The sequence below is a fragment of the Macaca mulatta genome, chromosome 11 (assembly GCF_049350105.2).
Source record: "Macaca mulatta isolate MMU2019108-1 chromosome 11, T2T-MMU8v2.0, whole genome shotgun sequence".
NCBI classification, from domain to species: Eukaryota; Metazoa; Chordata; class Mammalia; order Primates; family Cercopithecidae; genus Macaca; species Macaca mulatta.
This window is the reverse complement of record NC_133416.1, coordinates 31,781,792-31,802,319: the sequence shown is the minus strand read 5'-3', so window position 1 is coordinate 31,802,319 and position 20,528 is coordinate 31,781,792. Positions and strand designations below refer to the sequence as shown.

At 36.3% G+C, this 20,528-nt stretch overlaps 1 long non-coding RNA gene across 1 annotated transcript in view; it reads left to right on the top strand.

Moving 5' to 3' along the window:
• The window catches only part of LOC144332687 (uncharacterized), a 38,799-nt gene extending 19,982 nt beyond the window's left edge, over nucleotides 1-18,817 (top strand). The window contains exons 2-3 of the long non-coding RNA XR_013400659.1: nucleotides 4,567-4,740; nucleotides 16,621-18,817. This is a non-coding gene — a long non-coding RNA (uncharacterized LOC144332687). The remainder of the gene's footprint in view (nucleotides 1-4,566; nucleotides 4,741-16,620) is intronic.
• Nucleotides 18,818-20,528: the final 1,711 nt, after the last annotated feature.

Sequence of the window (20,528 nt, the reverse complement as noted above, 5' to 3'; positions counted from 1 at the left end):
AGAAAAACCTACTATAGAGTTAGAGCTTTGGGTGATTTTGGAGAGGGTCTAAGGAAATGGACTTTGTTCTGAATTGGTTGCTGTCAGGAAGTAGAGCAATTTTATGATGACTATCTCAGTCAAAAGGAGGCCTGACTAGAGTAAGGATAAAACTGTAACTGGTAAAGCAGTTAGTGGTTCCTCATTTTAGCCCAGAGAGGGAGGAGTGTGGTATTTTGGTGGTTGAACACAGCCGTTTTTTTGTCTTACCTTATCATAGACTAGCACTAGCCTGTCTGCTGCTGATGTTCTGTGAGATGGTGTATGTCCAACAGGAAAATAACATGGTCCAGCTGTGAGTATCAGACTAGGTTCTCCGAGTGTAGTGTCAAGGACTGCTTTTCTCTTTCTCACTCTTCAATATTCTCCAACCTGGTGACATCATTCCTCTTTAAAAGCTCAGATTAATCAAAATTTCAGAGGTGTCAAATGATTACAAATGAGACAACTTGAATGTCTGTAATGAGCTTGTGTAATTCTATATAACAGAGAAGGGAATTGCATTTGTTTGTGAGCTCACACAATTTTATTTCAATGAATCATGCAATTTCTGTAAAGATTTTGGACCTAATGAATTTAAACCCCTGTTGCTACTCTCCCAGCTTCCCAGTTAGCTAGGCTATTACCCCATTCAAGCTGCTATAACAAATACCATAGACTGAGTGGTTTCCAAACAACAAATATTTATTTTTCACAGTATGGAGGCTGGGAATTCCAGGATCCAGGTGCCAGCAGATTTGGTGCCTGCTGAGGACTCACTTTCTGGTTCTTAGGCACAGCCCATTCTCATTGGGTCCTCACATGGAGGAAGAGGCCTCTAACCAAGCACATTCTGTCTCAAGTTTCACTTCCTCAATCATTCAAATGCTACCTTACCTGAGACTTCCTCTATCATACAATCTAAATAGCCTTCCTTAACCTTTTCTTCTAGGGATTGATCATGGCCTGGTGGTGTTTATCTTTCACTCATTTATAATTTCTCTTCTACCAGAATTAAAATTTCCCGGCAACAGAACTTTGTCTCTTTTGTTCTTGCTGTATCCTCAATGTCCAAAGCACTGCTTGACAGAAAATATTTGATTTTTGAAAGAAAAAGTGGAAAAAATGGCCCCAAATGAGGGAAGAGCTTGGTAACTTAGGGAACTGTCAGAGGTCATAGTGACTGGAGATTGAGCAAGGACAGACTAGAATAAAGTGGGGTGGTGGTGGAGCAGAGAGGCTTTCTCCAATTGTGCAGCTCAGGCTATGATAGTGAGTTTGGATTTTATTCCAGTTCAATAGGAGGTCATCATAAGTTTTGACAGGGGAGTAATTTGAAGGCTGATCTGGAGTGACAAAGTGAATGGTGTCTACAGTTATGAGGCTCTTTTCTACACCTGCACTGTCCAATTCATGTTGCTATTTAAATGTAAATTAGTTAAAATGAAGTAAAATGTGACAATACCAACATTTCAGGTGCTCAGTAGCTACATGCAGTGAGTGACTTCCATATTGGACAGCAAAGATATAGAAAGCTCCATCATTGCAGAAAGTTCTGTTGTACTGTTTTAGACAATAAGTGATGTTGCTTTAGAGGAGGATAACAATAATGGAACGCAAGTGAAGTAGACAGATCTGGAGATAGAACGGAGAGGATTTCCTGATCGATTAAATAAGGAATTGAATATGCAAATCAAGAATGACTCTTAGGTTTATGATGTGAGACGTTGGAGGAAGCATTTATGGAGATGGAAAATATGACAGGGAGAAAAAAACTTATAGAGAGATATCTGTTTGGGCCATGCTACAAACATTGCTATGATATATCCAGATTGAGTTCTCACTAGGTAGCTAGAGATAGAACTCTTGAGCTAGGGGAGGATTTGGAGTTATAGGTATCAATTTGGGACTTTTCAGTTTCTCACTAATTTGGTCACCCTTTCTCCTACATCGTCTATCTTCTCTATCACTCTCATCAGTTTGAAACATGTTCTAATATTATATATCATTTAAAACAAACTAAAACTAATGTAAGTTAGCAATTATCCCATTTCTCTGCTTCCTTTTATAGCCAAATTTCTCACTTTTTAAAGGGTTGATGGATTTAGAAAGTTTATGGGATCAATGGCTTAGAAGGTCATGGTGAGATCAAATAATTATAGCAAAGAAATATTAATAGACTTAGAGAGGAGGTGGTGATTTAGAAAGTGGGATGTTTGAACTAATTTCAGAGCTGTCAAATGATTACAAATTCAGAGCAGCAATAGTAAAGAATTAAAAGATAAAGGAAATCACAGTACCATAGTCCTAGCTGAGACTCACAAGTTCTTTACAGCTGGTGTGCAATCTGGTTATTAAATACTTTGAATATCCCCCTTGGTCAAACAACAAATTTAAGGAACACTGGCAAACTGGGGTGCATCCAAAGAGCATAATGAGCCGGATGTAGAAGGGTGTGGACATCCCAGGCATGTTTACCTTGGAGAAGAGAGAAGACAAAAGGATCATAATTATTCTTTTTAAATATATATGGAATTCTCATGGAGAGGCTCTCAGATCGTGTACAAAACTTGTTCTGCTTAACATTATCTAATACCTTATTAAATATTTACCATTATCCAGGCATAGTTCTAATAACATAGAACTAAGACCCGATCTCATGAAGATGAAAACTCTTAATCTTTTAACAATCTTATGTAGATTGGTTACACTATCTTCATTTTAAATATGAGACAACCAAGTCACAAAAGTATTAAATAAATTGCCTCTAGTGACATAGCTACTATGTAGAAAATGTGGGACTCAACTGAAGCAGTCTGTGTTCTTGGCCACTATTCTAACCATGTGGTAGTCATCACATTGATGCATTTTGACACAAGGAGAGGAAGAACAGTCTAGAAATTAATCAGTTTGAAAGGAGAAAATGCTGATAAGTTCCAGGTCATATCTTCAAGACACATAATTATATGTTTTGGATTATTTTAGAGGAAACTCTGTATTAGGTGAAATGTTCAACTTAATAATCTAGGAGTCCGTATTTAAACTAGCCCCTTTTCCAGCCACGTATCTTCAATCTACAGGCTATATAAATGTGTTTTCTGTATTTCTGTCTAAGTCATCAATAAAATACCATACTCAGTGGAACCAAAGATAGAATCATTTCCATACCATTTAGACCTTCCCTCCAGGTTAACATTTCTTGTATGGTTATTTAATCACCTGTGGAACTTCCTAGCCATGTAATTATCTACATACCATTTGCTATCTGTTCACAGGGACATCACAGACACTTTATTAAGTGCTTCACTGAAGTCAAGATTCATTAAGTTCAACCCATTCCCCCTAGCCACTATCTAATTAGCTCTTTTAAAAAATGAAGTTAGGTTAATTTAGTGTGGCGTGTTAAGGATCTCATGTTGCCTTCTCATAACCGCTGATTCCTCCTCCAAGTGTTCAAAAACCATCTGTCTAATAATTCGCTATAAAATTTTTGCTGAGGTTTATTTTTGTTTAACAAATATATATAATACTTTGTAAATAACAATTGATTTAATCCTATGCAAATAATGTTTTTATCTACATTTTGCAGATGAGAATACTGAGGCACAGAGAGAGATTGAATAACTGGCCATATAGTTAATATGGCAGGTTATTATGGAGTTTTTAATCTCTATTTTGCAGATGAGATTATCGAGGCACAGAGAGAGGTTGAGTAGCTTGCCATATAGTTAATAAGAGATAGAGCTGGTTCAAACCAGCAGTTTGGTTTTAGAATCCGTGCCTGTAAGCACTAAGCTATGTCCCTTCACTGACAGGACTTTGGAAACCCATATGCATCTCTGTTTTCTCTGTCTCCTACCCACCACCTCATGCTCCCAAATATCCCTTCTGAAAAACAGAGTAACATTTTCCCATTTCCATTATTTTAAAACTTCCAGAACCCCTTTACTTGACATGAGCGCATCTCCAAAGTTCCCCATCACTTCCATCCCACCAGATTGAGCTGCTTGAGGATAAGAATGATGTAGAGATAAGCTACTCTCCTCCTTTCTTTTTCAGATTTCTGAGATACTGTTATCATGAAGACAAATCAATAGTGTTTCATTGTTTTATTTTAGCAGAACTTAAATGTACAGCAAATGGCCTGTTACTACCAGGAACACCTTTGTGCCAACTTCTGTGTTTCTGAATTTTAAAAGAATCATTATTGTGTTTTGGAGCAGCTTGTCCCATTACTTTTGTGTCTCTGTCCATTTATCTTCACGCAAATGCCCGTTTTTTCTCCCATCCTTAGGATAACAGATTGCCATACAACTGTATACCACTTTTTCTGTCAGGCCTTTCCCTTTGATCTTTTAAAAGCTATATTCTTCTATCATGGCACTCAAATCATGAATTCCATCCTACAAATCTTGATCTTGTATTCCTGATAATCATTCTTTTGTTAATATTAACAGTTTAGAATTTAATGTTACCTCTTTGTTCTCTTTCAGTTATGTCATTGCACAGAAAAAGTACTTTAATTATTGAATATGTCTCTCATTGCAGCTCATTTATGTGGTGCCAAGAAAGAGTTTATCTTGATATCCAGTGTTGCTTACCTGACTGTGCATTTTAAGACTGATGAGTCTGTGGGAGACAGAGGTTTTAAGCTTATTTTAGAAGAGATGATTCAGGAGCAATCACAGAAGAGCAACATTGAGACCCAATATCCTCTCAGTGGTAAGTAATTGCATTAAAATGTTTATTAAAGCAGGTACTGCATAAGCTTTGAAGTAGAACCTGGGAGTCCATTGTGGCTTAATGGTTACTAGTAGTCTCCCTACTGAAAAAAAAAAAAAGGAAAGAAAAAAAAAGGTATCTTCATTTCAAACCATTCCTTAAGGCATAATACTGGTAGTTCCAAATGAATCATCTGAGGTAATAAAGTTAATTTGTGTATGTATATTTATTATTTTTAAGAAATAATGTTAAACACAAAAGTCAGTCAGTTGCTATTTAAATGATCCAGTGGGAACATTCAAGGCAAAACAGAGTTCATTTTATTTCCATGTCTCTATTACCATATCTCTTCTACCAAGTAGCTACCCCTCACCTCATAAAGTTCCCAAAAAAGAATATATTAGCTGAACATATACTAACTTCTCTGAATAAAATAGAAATAAGCTTAATGATGTTCTACATATCCAATCTACTTTTAAGCCATAATTTCATCAGTTGTGCTTAAGATTTAAAAACCTAATTAATTTGTTAATATGAGGTCCTCTTGATTAGAGTGTAATTTGGTTGGAATTCTAAAGACCAACTTTCAGTAAAATGTCCTTCTTGACATCATTTTGTCTTTTTTAAGACAGGGGAATGAATGGGCTCTTTGAAGAGTCCTTGATTTGAGCCATAGACTAGTCCTTGATTTGAGCCTCATCATTCTGTAGGTGAGACTTTGAATAGTTTAAGGGATGCTCATGTAGTTGACCTTTCTGTCTCCATTGCTTTTATCCTTCCATATTTCATCTCTAAATTGACCCTTCATTCTCACAGTAAAAATATTTATATTGTCTCATTTGTTTAAGTCTTCCTTTTTTGCAGGTTGGATACTAATAAAATATTGCTGTTACACATGTGTACAAACAGCCCAAAGGGCTAAGACTAACTGCATATAATGTGGGTTAACAATCCACCCTTAAACCTTAATGCAGTGAAAACAGTTTTGAGTAAATAACTTTTTTCCCTAAGATCTTGGATAGTCTTTTGAGGAGTTTGCATGATTTTTGGCACATATATTTAAAAGGAAAAGAGAATTGATGTTTTATACATATCTGAAAAGGAAGCAGAAATGAGTTTTAACATAATATTGAATAAACAACACAAATCCACTGTGCTAGAAACTTTTTGTTTTAAATACATATCCGGTATGAAATAGAAATCTCCAGTAAAGAATTATATAAATAAGGATATATCTTAATTCTCAAATTTTTGTGTATATTTAAGAAAATTCACACTCAAAAACATCTCTTGGTTTTCGGTTACTAAAATTATTTCCTGGAGAATTTCTTTTTAAATTTGAGAATGGAATAAACACAATGCTAGAAATTTTACTTATGCGTCTTCTCTATACATACGTTGTATTTTGAATATGTATAAAGTGTTTTGATAAGTCTAGATATCTGTTACACTGGAATAACACAAATACCACAGAAGGAACAATGACCAATTATTTCATGATTAGATGCAATATTTTTATTTTAAAAATCAGTTTATGCTTTGAGTATTCTAAAGACACAAATATTAATACTTTAGTTAACTTTATTGATCTTCTCATTTTAAAAGCAGTGCAAGAAAAGATAAGTCTCATCTCTTGATCAGAATCCTAGTTTTAAACCTATGAAAGAAATGCTTCCATTCTGAAATTTTAATAGACTTTTACAATTACTTTTACGTAATGTTTTGTTATTACTTTTCTAAGGGTTACTTTTCTAAGGGACAACAATAGAAAACGATACAGGAAGTTGGCCAACCCAAGACAAATGTGGCATTCCAGCTGTTGACCAATTTCTAACGGAAAATTTGGACAGAAATACAAACATGCCGCCAGCCATGCTTGGAGAGCCTAGGTTGGTTGGTAGCTGTGCTGCACCTGCAATGTCATGGCCCTGGTTGGTTACTCTGCAGCACCCAGACAACATTATTGTGGAGGCTCCCTGGCCACAAAACAGTGGGTCCTGACAGCAGTGCCTTCTAACTTTGTCTGTGCCTGTGCCTGTGGTGCAGGGTCTCTGAGACTGTTGGTTCAAGGGTTCACAATGCGGGTACCCATCTGCTCTCCCCATGTCACAAGAAACATTAAAGTTTATGCTCCCGCTGATATAGTCTTCATCTTGGAAATGAATGAATGTATGAGGTGAATGAAACTTTCTGTCCTTCAACAATACACATACCACTAATAGTTTTTCATTTTAAAAGCTGCTTTCTCCTTCCAGGTCTTTTTAAAAATAAGTGACTAACAATGCTCCCTTCTCTTTCCTCATCTATAAAATGGAGATAATGATGCCTTAACATGTGTGCATCAGCTTCTGAACATAGCACCTAGAGCCCTGGAGTTGCTGAAGGGTGGGTCTCCTTCCTCCTTGCACTCCTCTACTGATTGATCGTCATACCTGCTCACAAAATAAATAAAGAAAGTTTTGAAAAATTTTAAAGAATGCCCTTGGAAAGAAATTTTTTTCTTTGATTTCATCTGAATCTTGTCTCAATGTGATATTGAGACATTATCTGAAAATTCCTTCCTTAGTTTAAAAGTTGCTCAGTATTAAAATTCTGGTATTTCTAATATTGGTCTCCCAGAAATATTGAGATAGTTGAAAACATCGCATAATGTCCCATAGCTAAATGATTAGATATAATGTTTTCAGTGTCTTCGAAGTAGCAGATCTTTCTGTCTGCTCAAATAACTTGGTGAGCAGGACCCTTCAGTGAATCAAAGCCTCATTTTCTTTACCATCCCCCAACTTTACTTTTGAATAAGTAAATCACAAGAAGTCATCCTTATAAGGAAATTTTCAGACTTTTATGTGTTCAAAATTATTTGGGAAGTTTGTAATCAAATTTTAGAATCATAATTTTGAGTTTTGATTTGATGAGTTACATCAGATTCTAAATTTTTAAAGCAATGCCAGACTTAATGCATAGTCCCTAGACACTTCTTTGAAAACCATTGTACAGGGAGTAAATATAACTTTCAGAATATCTTTCAGAGACCATTATGTAAGTATTTAACATCTAGTATTATAATTGTAACAATGCACAGAATCATTATCTTGAGGCACCATAAATCTTAAAAATCATATTTTGCTTAGTATTATGAAGGAAAGAAAATATATACATTAAAATTTTTCTCAGGGATTAAAGTTATTAAGAGAAATCCCTATTTTCCAAGAATTCAAGATAATAAAAAATTTTAATATAGATTAGAAATGTAGGCTTGGCATGGTGGCTCACACCTGTAATCCCAGCACTTTGGGAGGTGAAGACAAGAGGATCACTCGGGGCTGTGAGTTTGAGATCAATCTGGGCAACATAGCAAGACCCCCATCTCCACAAAAAACTAAAAAAAATTAGCTGGGCATAGTGGTGTGGGCTTGTAGTCTCAGCAAATCGGGAGGCTGAAGACAGAATCACTTGAGTCCAGAGTTCAACGTTGCAGTGGGCTATGATCATACCTGTATACTCCAGCCTTGGTGATAGTGCAGTACCATATCTCTAATTTTAAAAAGAACAAAAAGAAATGTAAAAGAATATATTTTTAGTAATTATGAAAAACGACTATGACCTTATTAAAAGAAATGTCTATTTCCTCACTCCCTTACGACAAATACTGTCACAGATGACCTGGTAACAGAAAGAAGTTACCTCTGGAACATGGGAAGCAGTGATTTGATACCAGTGAAACCTGTCTACACTCACCTTGGCTTCTCACAATTTTGTCCTTATGCTGATCTATCTTGTTGCGTCTGGAAAAACCTATTGAATTAGGTCAGTATGGGTAGCTCTTCTGTATTTTGAAGATGATAGATATTAAGATAGATTTGCCATACAACTTAATATCTATCATCTTGCTGAGAAATGCTACACATACTTCTGAATTAAATAATTATTTCAAAACTTCCTTATATTTATGCCACTTTCTGTAAAAGTTGAAGTATCTGTACAAACATACTTTCATGGGTTTTTAATTGATGGAGGTCTAGGGAAGATTTCAAAGAAATTAATTTTTAATTTTGATTCTTTTCCTATGAAGTTACTCCAAATACTTAGGAATTTGAAGCATCAGATGTTCAATTTTCTATACTTTCATGACCTAGTAAAATCCTGTTCTTGCTTAATGGTTACTTAAACTAAAGCTAATGTGAAAACTGGGTGAGGAATTGTTAGTCTGGCTCTGTCATGTAGTAGTCATGAGATCTTGGGCAGGTTATTTAACTTTCCTGTGCCTCAGCTTTATTATTACTAGAAAGGAATAACAGTACAGTACCCTGCCCACCTACTTAGCACAGGTGAACATTCAGTGAGAAAGCGTACTGCGGGAACTGTAACTAAGACTTCTCCACTCTCAAGCCTATGCCTTTCCATGGCCTCACAGGGGTCTGTAACCAGTTTCCACATTCTTCAACTGTTCCTCTGCCAGTAGCCTTGCCTCCCTTTTGCTGTCTTTTCAATGCTTCCATCCTGCAAACTATTAATCATGGCTCAGCCCATCATTTGCTTTCTGTACTTTTATAACCAAATCAGCAAGAACATTTAGAACAGTGCTTCTTAATCTTGGCTGTACAGTATAATCTCTGGCTTGCTTAAAACACACACACACACACACACACACACACACACACACACACATACACACACACTTGTAGGCCAGATTGCATTTTGGACCAGTTAAGTCACAATCTCAGGGATGGAGAGTTGGCATCAGCATTTATCCCCTCCTTATCTTGCTTTATGCATTTGATGTTAATTAAACTTACATTGAAATAATTTTAGATTCACATGCAGTTTAAGAAATAATACAGATACCCAATATACTCTTTACTTAGTTTCTCCACTGATAACATCTTATAGGATATTGATACAATCAAGATATACATTTCTATCACCCCAAGGATTCCTAGTGTTGCCTATTTTTTTTGAAACGGAGTTTTTCCGGTACCCAGGCTGGAGTACAATGGCACAATCTTGGCTCACTGCAACGTCTGCCTCCAGGGTTCAAGCAGTTCTCCTGTCTCAGCCTCCCGAGTAGCTGAGACTACAGGCGCACGCCACCATGCCTGGCTAAGTTTTTAGTGGAGACGGGGTTTCACCATACTGGTCAGATTGGTCTCGAACTTCTGACCTCAGGTGATCCCCCCGCCTCAGCCTCCCAAAATGTTGCCCTTTTATAGCAACTCCCACTTCACTCTTTCCCAGACCCCTGGCAACAACTAATCTATTCTCAATTTCTAGAATTTTGTCATTTCAAGAGTAATATATAAATGGAGCTGCATAGTATGTAACCTTTGAGGATTGACTTTTTCCACTCAGCACAGTCCCCTGGAGATTTATCCAAGTTGTATTGTGCTTGTTCAATAGTTCTTTCCTTTTAATAGTTCATTCCTTTTAATACATGAATAGTATTCCATGGTATGAATGTACCACAGTTTGTTTAATGGTTCTTCTGTCAAAGCATATCTAGGTTGTTTCCAGCTCTGGGCTATTACAAATAGAGCTCCTGTGGAAATTTGTGTACAAGTTTTTGTGCGGACATGTGTTTTCATTTCGGTGGAATAAATGCCCAAGAACGTAATTTCTGGGTTATATGGAAATTGCATCTTTAGTTTTTTAATAAACTAAGCTGTTTTTCCATGGTAGTTTTACCATTTTATATTCCCACCTGTAATGTGTGAGTGACCTGGTTTTTCTGCATCCTCACTGGCATTTGCCATTGTCATTCTTTTTAAAAAAAAAATGTTAGCCATTCTGATAGGTGTGTAGTGGTAGTGATATCTTATTGTATTTGCCTAATGGCTAATGGTATCGAACAATGTTTCATTTACTTACTTACCATTTTTTAACCTCTTCAATGACAAGCCTCTTCACATCTTTAGCCTATTTTCTAATTGAATTGTTTTCTTACTGTGTGGAGTTTGAGGATTCTTTATATATTCTAGCCACTAATCCTTTGTCAAATATGTGGTTTGCAAATATTCCTCCCAGTCTTAGCTTGTCTCTTTATCCTCTTAACAGAGTCTTTCGCAAGGCAAAAATTTTAATTTAGATGAAGTCCAATTGCTCTGTTAAAAAATAAAAAAAAAAGCTTCTCCTTTTGGTGTCAAGTCTAAGCGTTCTTTGTCTATCCCTAGATTTTTTCCTTTGCTCTTCCTAAAAGTTCTATAGCCTTAGCCTTACACTTTACATTTAACTTCATCATCCTTTTTCAGTTAATTTTTGTATAATGTGTAAGGTTTAGGTTGAGGTTTCTTTCTCTCTCTTTCTCTCTCCCCTTTTCTTTTTTCTTTTTCTTTTTGTTTTGTTTGTGTGTGTGTGTGTGTGTGTGTGGTCTAAGGGATATCCAGTTGCTCTAACACCATCTGTTGAATTACTTTTGTACCTGCCATAAATACAGTGGGCATATTTGTGTCGGTTTATTTCTGGGATCTTTTTTCTGTTGAGCTACGTGTCTATCCTTTCACATACTACTACATATTACTGTAGGGACATAGTAGACTTTATATGGAAAAGTGATTTCTTCCAATTTATTCTTGGTGAAGATTGTTTTAGACATGCTAAGGTCTGTGCTTTCTCATATAAATTTTAAAATAAGCTTGCTATGTCTGCAACAACCCTTGCTGTGATTTTGGTAGAAATTGCATTATAGCTATAGCTCAGTTTGGGGAGAATTCACATATTTGCTATGTGAGTCTTCCAATCCATGAACAATGTCTCTCCACTTATTTAGATCTTCTTTGATTTCTGTCACCAGAATTTTGCAATTCTCAACATACAGATCTTGTACATGTTTTGCTAAGTGTATACCTAAGTATTACATTGTCTTCATTGTGATTTTAAATGGTATTTTGTTTGGGTTCTACATGAAATGTGATTGACGTTTTTGTGTTGACCTTATATCATAGTCCTTCCTGAACCTAGCATTGGTATTTTATAAATTTCTCCTGGAAATTTTAATGTGCAGCCAACGTTGAGAAGCACTTTTTTAGACAAAGACCAGTGGTGATATTTAGTGCCCTTAAAATCTTGTGGTTTCCAGTTTCAGTACCATTCAGCAATCCTTGGGGGTATGCCTGCATGGTTCTGTCTTCTAATATCCACAATCGTCATTACAAACGTTCCTGCTTCTTTTCAGCCCTTCTTTCCTTACTTTCTTATCTTGATCCTTTTTCCTGTTCTCCTAGGACTTTGCTTCCTACTTAACACCACCTGATACCAAAAGTAACATAAGATTTTGTTTCTCTTCCCTCTGAGAATTTAGTAACTTATCTGTATTTGTACCTATTCATTTCTTTTCATTGGGAAGAGTGAGAGATGACTTTTTTCCTATTAAAGACAAGACATTTCCCACCTGCAATTTCCAGCATCATTACCTTTATGTGAATATTCGGGCATACTTCCTTCTTGTATTTCCCATACTATTCATTTGTAATTAAGTAGTTGTAGTAATATACCTATTGTAAGTTTTATATTATTGTACATTTTCATTTATGATAGTCAGCATTGCTTCATATTAAAGACTTTTAAAATATAATTTTAATGGATACATGGTAGCCTTTCCACAATTCATATAAAAATGGATTGTTTCCTTTATTAAAAAAATTTAAATAATGCTGGATTGACTATCCTAGTATATATATATTTTTCCAGGACTAGGATTGCCTTAAAATAAACTTCCCAGAAGTAGAATTGCTGGATTTAGGGTAGGAATATTTTAAAGATTCTTGACATAGTTCTAAATTATAAACATAACTGGGTGGACTGTAAGTTGATACATCCTTTTTTATCTTTTCAAAAATCAGGCAATGTGGCAATAGTTGCTATTTTTTAAAGTACAAGCTTCATGGCTCAGCAATTCTACTTTCCAGGAATAATGGCATAACTGCACAGATTTATTATCTGGAATGCTTGATGCAGCTTTTAAGCAAAAAAGAGAAAATGGTCTAAATGTTCATCAGTGGGATTTAATCAATCATGATACATTCATTAACTGACTGATATGACTTGATGTGATCATAATCTAATAAATGAAAAAAATCAGAACAAGAAAAGCAGTTGGTAGGCCAGACACTCTTACACTTATAATCCCAGCACTTTGGGGGGCTGAGGAGGATGGATCACCTGAGGTCAGGAGTTCAAGATCAGCCTGGCCAACATGGTGAAACACTGTCTCTACTAAAATTACAAAAATTAGCCGGGCATAATGGTGGGCACCTGTAATCCCAGCTACTCGGGAGACTGAGGCAGGAGAATTGCTTGAACCCAGGAGGTGGAGGTGTAGGTTGCAGTGAGCCAAGATCATGCCACTGTACTCCAGCCTGGGCGACAGAGCAAGGCTCCGTCAAAAAAAAAAAAAAAAAGGAAAAGAAAAGAGAAAAGAAAAGCCAGCTGCTGGTTAAAAAACTTATGTTGGCAGAAGGAAAATGGTTTAGCTCAAGAAAATTTGGCAGAAAGTGAAATGATTATCTGCAAAGGCAGCATAACATAAAATTTGGATGTGCATAGGGAGGTGAGTAGGAAAATAATTTATACTTCAAAGAGTTTATATAATTTTATTAAGAACAGTAAAAATAAAGAACAAATCATTGAAATAAATGATCCAGGATGGCAGATAGGCTGAAGCATTAAAGTATGTGAAAGTCTGAATCAAAATATAATAAAACAGCATGGGAAAACAAATGTGTGTGTGTGTCTGTTTGTGTAATACACACAGACACATACATAAACCCACATTGTTTATATATAAACACATTTTGGTGATAAGATAAAAATGTGAATTTTTAAATATATAATGTATATATTTTATTATACATCTTGGAAGAGAGAATAAATATAAATATATGTATTAGATAAACAAATACTTGAAAAGTTTAAAGTACTACAAATGTGATTCTTACCCATTCCTCACATGATGTAGTCGAAGAAGGAAGAGAGTTATATTTTCTCCACTGTCACTTCAGATTCAACAAGGTGATGTCTTAGAGGCACGTGGAAAAATGGCAGATGTGTTTTTTGATTATGGATGAGAAACTAAGAACCTCACATCTGAGTGTAGGGCATATGTTCCTATTGTCCTGGGAGGATATGGTAATACTTGGAGCAAACTGGTAACATATAAATTGGGCTGATCCCTTTTGAGTAACAGATAGCATTTTCTGGAAGACTTAATTAATCACAGCATTTAAAAGAGTAATGTTGGCCAGGTGCATGGCTCACACGTATAATCTCAACACTTTGGGAGGCTGAGGCAAAAGGATCATTTGAGGTCAGGAGTTTGAGACCATCTCAGGCAAAATAGCAAGATCTCATCTCCAAAAAAAAGAAAAAAAAAAAAAAAGAATTAGCCGGGTGTGATGGTGCATGCCAGTAGTAGTATACTAGCTAGTTAAGAGGCTTAGGAGGAGGCAGGATCATTTGAGCCCAGGAGTTAAAGGCTACAGTGAGCTACGGCGGCACTACTGCACTCTAGCCTGGATGACAGAGTGAGACTTTGTCTCAGAAAGAGTGGGGGTTACTATTAGATCAAAGTAGCTATTTCTAGAGCCGTCACTGAAGAGCAAACAACATAGACAATATTAACATAAATCCTACAGACTAAATTATATTTACTTTTCTCTTCAACATCCTTTTTAATTAGGAGAGTTTTCATTACTAATCTGGTGCCAGAGGAAGATGATAAAATAAATTTACTTTATATGTATGACTGCTGGATGGGGAACAACTGAATTTCATAATGAGTATATGTACCACCTCCTCCAATGTTAGAATTCAAACAAATATATGTGACATCTAAGTGTATTCTGTTTATTCATTTTCAGTTTTTCTCTATTTTTAATATGAATAATGGTGGGAAAAGTCTTTTAAAATAATGGATCTAAAGGTGACTTCCTGGGTTTTAGGTCATTATATTCATGAATACCAGTTTATTGATACTTATAAAAACATGTATTGAAGAATATCTAGTGATTTTATTACCCGATGTTTGTAAGTCTCATTTTTATGTGATTACTCTCCAATTGTACTGTAAACATACACAAACTCAGACACACATACACAATTGTTTTATAACAGTGAAAACTCATACTTGAAGGTATCATCCAATTTCTAACTATGTGAGGCATTTTTCTGAAATGACGGATTGGTATGAATAGTACATGGGTGGAAAAGATTACGTGAAAATAACTAGCCTATGTGAAGGTCAACCCATGAGTTTGGTTTCACTTCTACTGTATTGTACAACTGAGTTAACAAGTTACAAATATCCAATAGACTAGAATAAATCAGAATGTAGTTTCCATTGTCAGTCTCTAAACATGATGTTTATTCGGCAAAGTTAAGTCAAAAGAATGAGAGCACAGTGAAACCAAGGGAATCAAGTATAGGCTTGACATTTAAAAATGAATTGTATTGATCGCTTCATCAACAACTGATTTGGGTCTAAACAACTTCTTTTTCCTTCCATGAAGTGATATTATTTTTCTCTCATCCTAGAACTGTACAAAATAGTTTTTGGTGTTTCTGTTGTATAAGCTAAAGTAGAATAATATTAGGTCTTTACAAATCACCTAACAATGTCATTATAGTGCTCAGAGAGAAAACTGGTGGGATTTACCCTTAAGAGTGTGTCTACATAGAGGGCAATCCCTGTTTTAGCCTTTAAAAGCATTTGCCTAGGTTTATATGTATTTTTATTCTTTCTGTGCTAGAGGATGAATTTTCTAACATGGTACAGCAGGCTAAGGTATCTCTGATCATTAGTACCTCTTGGCAAAGCTACCAGGGTATGGATATTTAAAAACACCAATATATTCAGAAAAGCTGCAGGATCATCTTCCTGCATGTTAATTCAAAGATTGCATTGATGAGTCTGGGAGTTTTCTTTTTAGTATGTCTCACAAACTGGCATTTGCTGATTCATAAAGAGGTATAGATGCATGGTAGTTTTAAAAAGAAAGGCAAGAAGAATAAATACATGGCTAAGTTACCTTAAAAACAAATGAACCTTGATTACTAATTTGATAGTTGAAGTGAACTCAGTTCTCAAAAAGAATTATTCATTACTTGGATGAATTATGTGTAATTGCTGGTATTCAATGGTTTTTGACCTACAAACAACATGATCATTTCTTTCTTTCTTTTTTTTTTTTTTTTTTTTTTTTTGAGATGGAGTCTTGCACTGTCTCCCGGGCTGGAGTGCAATGGTGTGATCTCGACTCACTGCAACCTCCACCTCCCGGGTTCATGTGATTCTCCTAACTCAGCCTCCTGAGTAGCTGGAATTACAGGCACACACAATCACGTCCAGCTAATTTTTTGCATTTTTAGTAGAAACGGGGTTTCACTATGTTGGCCAGACTGATCTCGAACTTCTGACTTCGTGATTTGCCTGCCTCAGCCTCCCAAAGTGCTAGGATTACAGGCGTGAGCCACTGCTCCCAGATGATCATTTCTTATGATTCAGCTGCATAGCTGAATTAGGTGGCTTAATGAACTTACTGCTGGTAACACTGAAAACGTAAAGAAGTTTTCATGTAATTGAAAACCATCATCTGGCCATTTATATAGATGCTTGAAACTTTCTTCATGGCAGAGTCTACAGTCAGCATTAAGTGAATTTACACTAACTTATCTTTCAGTCTCTCCTTGAAGGCATAGATTTCAATCCAGTTCAGAGATCTGTCACATCAGCCAACTACCTGAGTGGCCATAGTTTTCTATTAGGTTGTGAGTAGAAATCAGTGAGATAAAGAGAACAACCTGTGCCCTGCGTGACCATCCTCTACAGTTGGGGTTAGTGTCAGCCAGGAACCAGGCATTTGGGAGAACTTCTCTTTTTGCTGGTTGCAGGGAGATTGCGGAAGAACACCGCAATGTGCCCGGCATGGGAAGTCCAAGCTTGTTGACATTGTGAGCTGAGGCAGCAGTCACTGCCATCCCACTGCACCATCTTCACAAGAATTTCTGCCTGCTGGGATTGGATCACATCTGTCACTGGAGGAGAAGTGAAGATCACTGAAAGAGCAGTGTGCTACAATTGTGATTACAAATGGGAAAAGAAATGCATAACAGTACACCAGAAAAACGAGTGTCTTGTCAGTGCTGAAATATTCAGTGTCACTTCCACCCATCATTATCATTGCAGAGGTTGGTGTTAGTGTGTTTGTACATTCAATATTAAACATTGGCCACAGAAAGTTAATGTTGTTTCATGCCTCCTGGGAACTTACAAATTCGAATCGTTCAATTCATATCTTGCCTATCATGTGTATGCTGTATATTTTGAATACCATTATATATAATTGTACTATTTTATTTCTCCTTTGGAAAACACTGGAAGATAAGAAGGGCAATATTATTCAATCCATGTAATTCTTAACTTCACTCACAGGGATACAGGCCAGAAACTGCTCTGAGCACAAACAGATAGGAAAGGTCCCTGCCAGTTTCACAATTGTGATGAGCAGTGGACATTTAAGAGATTATTTATCAGGCACATCAATTGACCTTAAAATTTTTAGATAAAATTGGAGGATATTTCATTTGTTTATAATATATTGAATGGATCTGAAACTCAGGTTGTCTCAGTCCCCTTACCTCTCTAAGCTGTAGTGAAGAATCAGGGAGGAACTAAGGAAGGTCCCTGAGTCAGAAATCTAGATGCCAAAGTCCATCACAGAAATCTGGAATATAAAATGAGTAGGAGCCTGAGGCACCTTTTTTTTCTTATTTTACACATTCCACCAAAATGTGTCATTTGGTTTCTAAGAATGCAGCATTCCAAAAGGGCATATGGTTCCGCTCTAGGCAAGCACATTTATAATCAAATGAGACAACAATTCATAAGGAACTAGAAAGCTTACATATATATATATACTCAAACAACTTCGCAAAGCGTAATATTCAGGACTTCTGTCCTATAGAACTCAATATTGTGATTAAATTATAATAGTTTGAATTATTAAGCTGCCATTTCCGTAGGTTAAAAAAATTGAAAATTAGCTACTTTATATGATTCAGCCCAATAACTGTAGTTACAATAATACATCAAGACGTTAGGTTCAGTATATCCACATTATGAAAATTTTGCTCTTCAAAATTAAAGTCAAAAAGCTTATATGCTTAAATTAGGAATCCTTAACTCTGAAACAAAATGGTATGTTTCCCAAATATTTCTGTCTGTATTTAAGGCTGGAGGTAACTGAGGCTGCATTGAAATTGGTGAATAATCTTTTTCTAACGAATCTTCATTTTAAAGTCGGAAGTCAAGTATGAGCACAAGATATTTCTGTAATGGTATTAGAAAATAAAACTTCCCTCTTCTCTCACTCTCTTTCTCTTTTAACCTCTCTTCCTTTCCTTGAACCGCTTTTCTCCCTCTTCCCCACCTCCTATTCCCGTTTACATTCCCCCTCCCTGACCCCATCTCCCTGGACTTCTTATACTCTTTCAATTTCTCAATACCTCTCTCCCTTTTCACCTCTGTTAATCACTTTTTCTTTCTCAATCTCTCTACTTTTTTTTTTTCCAATCATCAACCTCCCTCTTCTTTCTTTTCTTCCTCTCCCCAATCTCTCATACTCCTTCAACTTCTCATCCTGCTTCCCTCTCTCAACCCTTCTTTCTTTCTCAACGCCCTCCATCTTTCTCTTTCAAACAACCTCCCTTCCCCTTCCCTTTCCTTTTCTTACCAACCTTTTCTGTCTTTCTCTGTTCCCTCTTTCTCTCAACCCCCTGCCCAACTCCTCTCTTTCTCTGTCAACCTTTCCTTTCCTTTGCAAATGCTATGGTGAGAAAGTATTATAAATGTCCTAGTATTTACTGAAAACCCTCTACATGAATATTGGTCTAAAGGTTCTGATTTCATTAAGTTATACTTTCGGATAGGAAAACTGAGGAAAAACAAAAGATGAGATTTGCAGTAGGGATTCTCTAATTCTCATGTTAATCTGTTTTGTACCATTTTCACTTTGTCTTTTGTGAATCTTTCTCTTCTTTTTATTAGATGATATTAAAGGGGATTAAAGTTGTATTGTATGAAATGTCAGACCTGCCTAAAGCTTTTATTTTTTTATTTTTTTCCCCCCTCACACTTTGATCTGCTGGCCATTAATTTTGGTGCTGACACAATCTCTATTGTGACCTCCCTGGGTGGTGATCTGGGTGAAGTAGGGGCCAAGTCTGAAGGTTTACTGAAAAATGGACCCTTAAAGGCAAATTAATTGCAGAAATGTCATACAAATTTGTTTAACATCTATACACATGAGACTTTAGAATGAAGACCCAAAGATACAGGGGAAATTGTCCATTTTTATGCTTAGTACAGACAACCATGTAGAAATATGATTTGACAAAAAATGTATGATTTAATGCTGGCAGACTGAGTGGGGAAACTCAGTAAGGTTTGTCTGTCTCTATTCTCTTGACTCTCTAGCCATGCATTTTTTCCTACTGGTATGAGGCAGTTCTGTCTCTGAAATGGGGGTCTTATGACCTATAGTCAAACAAGGTAAGTCAGATAATTTCTTTATGGCAAGTTTTTACACAGAAAGGCTGGAGCAGCGGGGAGTTAGAGTACTATTTTTAGGTTTTATGGCTGACTTTGGGGAAAGGGGGTTCTGATTTCTATGACCCACCCTGGGGAAGAGGGATCCTAATTTCTATGGCTATTATTGGGGAGAATGGGACTGAAAAATTGGAGAGCAGGAGAAGGTCAGGAAATGTTTGCTTCTAAGGCCTTCATTTTGGGGCATTGTTTACTGAGCCCTGAGAGGATGATGCTCTTAAGGTGCTTCAGCAAAGGGTGCAAGATTAGCACTCCCTGTTTGACCTAGAGTAGCCGCCTGATTTCCCTAAGAGGGTCACAAGCTATTTGGTGTTCTGTTTTTGGCTTCTTTTTGGCTATAATTTTAGAGTTCTTCCATGTTTTACTTTTTTTAGAGCTGTTTTACTTTTCCTCTAGTTGAAAGTCAATTTAATTGATGAGGGGGCATAAACTTTATTTCTTTCTTTGACCTGCTTTCCAAGAACCACTCTCCCTCTTGTATTTTTTTTCCTTTTCTTTTCTTTCTTTCTTTTTTTTTTTTTTTTTTTGAGACAGAGTCTTGCCCTGTTGCCCAGTCTGGAATGCAGTAGCGCCATCTCGGCTCACTGCAACCTCTGCCTCCTGGATTCAAATGATTCTCCTGCCTCAGCCTCCCAAGTAGCTGGGATTACAGGTGCCCACCACTATGCCCAGCTAATTTTGTATTTTTAGTAGAGACAGGGTTTCTTCATGTTGGCCAGGCTGGTCTCGAACTCCTCACCTCGTGATCCATCCACCTCAGCCTCCCAAAGTGAGCCACCACACCCGGCTCCTTTTTGTATTTTAATGTGAAGCTCTATATGTACTAGGTTGCCATTAACTGTGTAAATTGATCTATGATGTAACGGTTACATAGCCAAATTTAAAGTTCTTAGAGAACTCATAACCTGATTTTTATTCATGTATTTTTAAAAATCCTTCTTGAGCACCTGTTGTGTGCCAGATAGAGACACTTAGAAAGAGAAAGCTTTCATCTGTAGAATCTCATTATAGTAGAGAAAAAAAAATACGAAGATAACTACTATTCAACATGCTATAGAAGCAGCAGCTAGGAAGGAACAACTACTATTTTCTGCAGGAATAGGTGAATATAATATTTGAGCTGAGTTTTAAGGTTTAAATAATAGTTGACTTGGTTTTAGTTTAGTATTTATGTTTTATACATCATCTCTTA